Source organism: Sorex fumeus, unplaced genomic scaffold, assembly GCF_029834395.1.
Source record: "Sorex fumeus unplaced genomic scaffold, SorFum_2.1 ptg000098l, whole genome shotgun sequence".
NCBI lineage: Eukaryota > Metazoa > Chordata > Mammalia > Eulipotyphla > Soricidae > Sorex > Sorex fumeus.
The window spans coordinates 83,764,142-83,771,706 of NW_026606155.1; the positions used below are offsets into that span (position 1 = coordinate 83,764,142).

The 7,565-nt window shown below is 39.7% G+C and overlaps 1 pseudogene; it reads left to right on the plus strand.

The window, feature by feature from the left end:
• The first annotated feature begins 2,158 nt into the window (after window positions 1–2,158).
• Window positions 2,159–3,174, plus strand: LOC130041886 (proliferating cell nuclear antigen-like; annotated as a pseudogene).
• Window positions 3,175–7,565: the final 4,391 nt, after the last annotated feature.

Consider the following 7,565-nt stretch of genomic DNA (forward strand, 5'->3'; position numbering starts at 1 on the left):
CCAAATTATATGAGACTATAAGATGACAATATCCTGCAACAAATCTTTTACGTTACTACTGAGCTCTTACTACATAATGGGCATTCTTCTAGTCACTGGGATAAGTCAGCAACAAAAGGGGAAGAAAGCTGCTCTGTGATCTCCCATCCTAGTGACTGAAGAACTGAAGGAACTCTTACTGGCTGCTATTATTTTTATCTCAAGATTATTACATATCACCTGTAGATAACATAAAATTTGACTTAAGACTTTTTACTTTTCACCCTAAATAGAAATTAAATCCAAAAAAAATAACTTTAGAAATGTTAAATTATTTTCATTTTTCATGGCTTTCCCCTCTGTCATTCATGGCTAATGTTGGAATATAGGAATGTCTAGCCTGGGAGAATTTAGAATTGAAGCAAGAAATTCAACAGTGTTTGATGCCTAGAGTTTGGCAAAAGATCTTCTGCACTCCTGTTGCTCAATCAGCATTGAATGATGGATATTTCTGATCTGAAGCCGAATTTCTCAATAGAAGATGGAAGTGATCCCACCCTGGCAGAGAAGACCTCTTTTCCCCCCACTTCCTTCCAAGATTCATGGATTAAGGGAAATGACAATGAAAGTGATCACCCAGAGGGTATTTATTGGCTCAATTTCATGATATTAAAAGGAGAAGGATGGAATGGATCTTCTGGCATTTAATGTGAATTTGAACATCTCTAGCTGCACTTGGCCAGTTAGCCATTTCTATTTAAGGAAAAATTGAATACAACTTTGTTTTCCTAAAGCTGTCCAACAAACTCAATTATGAATCCCTAAGGAATTAATTTTTGAAGATAAACTCATTGCCTTCTTATGGAATCACATTATTTGGAAACTGTTTAGTAGAAACTGTGAAGCCTGACATAGAAGTCAGTGGGCATTTTTTCAGGTACCACTTCTAGAGTATTGAAGCTAAATTAGGAGGCAACACGCTGCCAATAGCTAGTCCTTTATCTTTAAGCTACTTAAAATTTCAGGCTCCAGGGGCTAGAATGATAGCATAGCGGGTAGCACATTTACCTTATACACGGCAGACCCAGGTTCGATTCCCAACATCCGATATAGTCCCCTGAGCACCACCAGGAGTAATTCCTGACTGCATGAGCCAGGAGTAACCTCTGTGAATCACTGGGTGTGACCCAAAAAAGCTAAAAGAAAAAAATTCAGGATTCCTCACATATTCATCAGCCCATTTCTACTATCTAAAGACTTAAAATTCCTATTGATTTAGGATTTGTTAATTTGTAGATTCCGAATAATTCCCCAATTCACTAGAAGTTTCTATTCTTTACTCATTCTCACTTGACTCGCTTTGATACATTTTTTTTGTTTCAGTCCTACTCTCTTCCTCAGCATGGAGTCTGCCACAATGTCTTTGATCTAACTAACACTATAGCCAACTTCCACAATTTCTTGTGACTTGAGTACTTCAACACAATCAATAATTGGTGAAGTAAAATACACCACTGATAATATTTTGATACTTCGTTTCTCTGTTTCCATGATGAGAGAAACTTTGACTCCTAACTGCCCATGCAGTCTTAAAATGGTAATCCCATTTCCTAGACTTCATTGTTATAAATCTCTTCATTAGGATATGAACATAACTCATGTAGATACTCCTGAAAAAAACTAAATCCTACTAAAAATGGTTAAAAAGAGATAATATCTGAACTCCAATGAGTTAGTATGGGTACTCTTATCATTTTATTATTCTTCCTTACATCCTTTTTGCCTGAAGTCTACCAGCTCCCATCTTGGATCATTAAGTTGAAAGTTCTGCATGAGGAGCGATAAGAAAGAAGGAACTTACATCTCTGGCTCTGTAAATAACTGTATCAACACTGTGCTTCTCAAATTAAGAAATAATATTCTTCAATATTCTATTGCTTTAAAGGGTACATGAGAAAATGCTCTACATCAGTAATCATCAGGGAGATGCAGATCAAAACAACAATGAGAGAGAAACGCGGCTGTATTGAACAGTTGCACACCTCGCCAGCCAGGTTCCTCTGCCTCCATTCCAGCTGGACCATTGTTGTGTCTGCCATCCTCGCCCTCAGGCTGCAAAGCTTAAGCCGGCTATACTCCTCCCACTCACTCATAGCTGAATTTCTGCTACTTGGCCAGCATGTTCAAGGCAAGCCTGGTCCAGGCCTCAATCCTGAAGAAGGTTCTGGAGGCCCTTAAAGATCTCATCAATGAGGCCTGCTGGGACATCAGTTCAAGTGGCATGAACTTGCAGAGCATGGATTGTCCCATGTCTCCCTGGTGCAGATGACTCTGCTCTCTGAGGGCTTCAACACATACCGTTGTGACTGCAACTTGGCCATGGCCATGAATCTCACCAGTATGTCCAAAATATTGAAATGCGCTAGCAATGAAGACATCATTACACTGAGAGCTGAAGATAATGTGGACACATTGGCCCTCGTGTTTGAAGCTCCAAATCAAGAGAAAGTTTCAGACTATGAAATGAAATTAATGGATTTAGGTGTTGAACAGCTTGGAATTCTAGAACAAGAGTACAGTTGTGTGGTAAAAATGCCTTCTAGAGAGTTCGCATGTATACACTGAGATCTCAGTCACATTGGAGATGCTGTGGTAATTTCTTGTGCAAAAGATGGAGTGAAATTTTCTGCAAGCGGAGAGCTTGGGAATGGAAATATTAAGTTGTCGCAGACAAGTAATGTTGATAAAGAGGAGGAAGCTGTTATCATAGACATGAATGAGCCAGTACATCTAACTTTTGCATTGAGGTACCTGGACTTCTTTACAAAAGCCACTCCACTCTCTTCCACAGTCACACTCAGCATGTTTGCAGATGTTCCCCTGGTTGTAGAATGTAAGATCGCTGATATGGGACATTTGAAATACTGTTTGGCTCCCAAGATTGAGGATGAAGAAAGGTCTTAAACATTCTTAAGATTCAACAAAACGCAAAATGAAACTGAGCTCTTTGAGAACAGATTCTCAACAGATGCCAGCATTTACTTAAGTCTCTTTTGTCACCAAATTTTTACCTTTCGCTATATATGTAGATATTTTCTATAAATAATCTTATTTTTCTCTTCATCCTCTACAATTTGAAGAATAAAATCCAAAGTTAAATCTGGTCTTGTTAACATAGAAATACTTTTTGCTTTACACAGAAGTGTTATGAGTGTGTTATATAGAGTGTTTCTGATGCTCAAGTAGTTTTAAGAATTATTTTAAAAAAATAAAATAAAATAAAATAAAATAAAAATAAAAGTTCAATTTTCAAGTAACAGTGCCTTCATTTGGAAAATGGTTGTCTGCAGTATTCTAGAAAATCCAGAGCTACCCTTTATTATATTTTTTTCAGTCAAAGGGAGCCCAATAAAAATACATTAAACATAACAAAAGTTACAAATACTGTAAGTGATGAGCTATTTCTGGGAGTTCAGAGCTACCTACTACCTACCTACAGACAACAACTTTGATATTCCAACAAGGAATCAGGAGTAGAATACTATATGTTTCATTTCTTTGTCATTAGCCAAAATTAACACTTTTTTCCAGTATGTGATGTGTTGAATGCTCTGTATGCTCTATAAGAATAGCATTTTTTTTTAGTAGAGTTTTGTGATCTTTGGGGGATTTGGAGCAAGTTTTATAGATTATAGGGCCCAATCAGTGCCTTTGGACAAAATCATCCCCAGATCAGCAGACGGTTTGTGGTTTGTCTCTGTACCAGGGAAGATGGTTGAAGCCATAATCGATGGAATCAAAGACAATGGAGCCCAGAAGTTGTGAAGAATCTTAGTTCCAAATAACAAGGTCACACTCTGCCTTGCGTAGAGACTCCTTCTGGTCATCCAGCAGTTTGTTTTTGGAAACTTTACAAGGTTGCCTTTGTTAGAATCCACTTGTACTTTATGTAAATAAATAAATAAATAAAGCTTGACGTTTAAAACTAAAAAAAAAAAAAACAATGTGATATCATCTCACACCACAGAGATTGGCCCACATCCAAAAGAACAAAAGAAATTGGTATTGGCGCGGATGTGATGAAAAAGGGACCCTCCTTCATTGCTGGTGGGAATGCCGACTGGTTCAGCCCTTTTGGAAAACAGTCTGAACCATTCTCAAAAAATTAGAAATTGAACTCCCATTTGACCCAGCAATACCACTCCTGGGAATACATCCCAGAGAGGCAAAAAAAGTATAGCTGAAGTGACATCTGCACTTGTTTGTTCATTGCAGTACAATTTATAATAGCTAGAATCTGGAAAAAACCTGAGTGCCCGAGAACAGATAGATGACTGGTTAAAGAAACTTTGGTATAGCTACACAATGTAGTACTATGTAGTAGGTAGTACTATGTACTATGTAGCTGTTAGAAAAGATGAAGTCATGAAATTTACATACAAGTGGTACTACATTGTAAAAAACTAAACACACAGAAGGTTGTGTGTTTGCGGGCTCTCTGGACGGCTCTATCTCACCGCCTACATTAGGTGCCCTAGAGCCCTAGAGCCGCTGTGTGTGGCCTGGATCAGGTCAGCTATTGACCAAGGGCAGACAAAGGAAGAGATGACGGCCAGGCTGGTTGATCTTAGTAGCAGTTTGTTACAAGGAAGTTTATCCCATAGAAGAAATTTATGTTATGGAGGGCCTAGGTTCTCTCAAGGACATGTTCTCCTTGCTAGTCTCTCTGTGGTCCATCTTGCAGCCCCACTCTCTCTTCTCCACCTCGCTTGTCTCTCCACTCTCTTGTCTCCAACTCAACTCTAGTCTGGGTTGACACTCCACCCAGTCAGGTAGCCAAATCAACATAAGAAAGCCCTTCCTGACTGCCCCAGGCAAAATACCCCCTTAAGGTGTTTTTCTCTTTTCCCCAGTCCAATAAACTATCAACTATCAACTATTCCTGAGGCTATGCAGGAAGGACAGAACAGTGTTATCCTACACTACATGAAAAATATGCTAAGTGAAATGAGTAGAAATAGAATGACAGACACAGAAAGATCACATTTATCTGGGGAACATAAAGTAACAAAATAGGAGACTAAAACCCAAGAATGGTCAAGATAAGTACCAGAAGGTTCACTCCATGGCTTGGAGGCCAGTCCCACATGCTAGGGGAAAAGGCAGCTCAGATAGAGGAGGGAGCACCAAGTAAAGGGTGTTGGGAGGATCCTCCCAGGATAGGAGATGCATGCTGAAAGTAGACTAGACTGAACATGATTGCCACTCAATGCCTCTTTTGCAAACCACAGCACCCAAAAGGAGAGGGAGAACAAAAGGGAATGCCCTGCCACAGAGACGGGGGGGGGGGGGGGGGGGGGGGGGATGGGGGAATAGGAGATGGGAGGGATATTGGGATCATTGGTGGTGGAGAATGGGCACTGGTGGAGGGATGGGTACTTGGTCATTGTATAACTGAAACCCAAGTACGAAAATTTGTAAATCTACAACTGTACCTCATGGTGTTTTACTAATAAAAATTTTAAAAATATATATATATATATATTCTATTGCTTCATTATTTTATTGTTGTTGTTGCTGCTGTTTTGCCATACACAGACCAAGTTAACTGGGATAATGTACTATAGGAATGCTGGGCAGAGGGTGAATATGGACAGAGGTGCAAATTAATTTATCTTGATCTTATTTAGAACTTAAGGAACCTTAAAGAGACTTTTAGATTTGATCTAAAATAATATTTGTGGTCTGGGAAAATTATTTGATAAGTCAAATATTTATAAAGCTCAGAAATGGTTGTTATAAGAGACATAAAATTGGAAACCCAGTACACCCTCACAGTGAATTGCCTTGATATAGGAGGCTCTGAATTTGATCCCCAGTACTACGTAATCTCCTCTAGCATCACAGGGTGTGACTCTGGTGGTCCCAAACACTACCTAACACTGAATGAATCATTAGGCCTGTACCACCATACTGAGCATCACCAGGGATAGATAGATTCCCTCACTGGCATCCTCAGCTTCTGGCATCCTCAGATTTATGGCACCACCAGATGTGGCCTGTGTAATAAAATTTCAAAAACAGAAATGGTTCTGAAGAAACAAAATAATGCCTTTTTTGATAGAAAAGTAGAGAGAGGAATCTGTTCAGAATATTTTTCAGTCTTTCTGATATCTGGTTATTTTGGTGATCTTTTGGGTTGTGTATGGAATTTGTTATATCATCTGGCCAACATCAAACAAGATCTTATCTATTTCTACTTTTTTTTAAGTGAACTCCATTTAATGAAAAACATGTCTAGATCAGCTTCCTAAAGGGTGATACTGAACCCTGGATGGAGCTAGAATGAAGGGGAGCACAGTAGCCTGTGTTCAACTGGGAGTAGAGGTTCTTTCTATTTTTCCACTTAAGGAAGGTAGATTTCAAGGGGAGCTCAGTAATTTTGTTTCTGAAAAGGGTGAAGTAGATCAAATAAACTTGGGACACTCTGTGATGGATAACATTGGGTTATCCTTGCTCCTCCCTCAGGGAGCTTAGGTTTATTGAGTTACTCCCACAACAGTGCCCCTGAGGCTTATCCAGTTCCCTCAAGCACTAATAATCCTATATTGCTCTTCTCTTTCTTTTGTCACTTGTATGGTTTAGCAATGTCCTTTTTGTATAGACACAGGAAGACAGCTGATGCTACGCTTTTGTAACATGGTAGTTAATTGACTCCAAACTAATATTTATTCCTGGTCATCTGTCATATTAACCTGATTTAAGCCCTCAGCTTCCCTTACTTCCTAACACCCCCAAAAGGAGGGTCCCACTGAGGGACAAAGATGAACCCAGGACAGGCTCTAAGGTACTCTGGCATTGAAAAGGGACAAGCTAAGCATCATAAGTATAATAAGTTAAGAGCATGGTCATGGAACAAACTCCGTCATGACCTAAAAAGCAGTCTCTGAAAAAGGACCCTGCTGGAGTTAGGAAAGAATAACGTGGCCTGACTTTAGTCTGGGATATATATAGTGAGATGTCCTCAAGAAGAGCCAACCTTTAAGCTTAGTAGCACTGTACCACTGTCCTCCCATTGTTCATCAATTTGCTCGAGCAGGCACCAGTAACGTCTCCATTCTGAGACTTGTTGGTACTGCTTTTGGCATATTGAATATGTCACCGATAGCTTGCCAGGCTTTGCTGTGTGGGCTAGATACTCTTGGTAGCTTGCTGGGCTCTCCGAGAGGGGCAGAGGAATCGAACCCGGCTCTGCCAGGCTGGTTGTGCACAAGGCAAACGCCCTACTGCTGTGCTATTGCTTCAGCCCATATATCTCTTATTGTGTTGATACAAAATGACTAGAAAAATTATAAGAAGTAAATTTACTATGATTTTTTAAATGGATTACTAGCTGAGGAAAGGAGTAAGCAATACACCCTAGTTGGAATCCCACCCTTGAGTGGATCTCCTAGTAATCTCGAGTGCTGAACCCTCAGATGATATTTTGTCCTTGAGTTCATCTCCTAGAACTTCCGCTGAAGGAATGGTTTTACCTGTTTGTTGTTATGGCAATGTTCAACCCCACCTATGTGTACCCACACCCT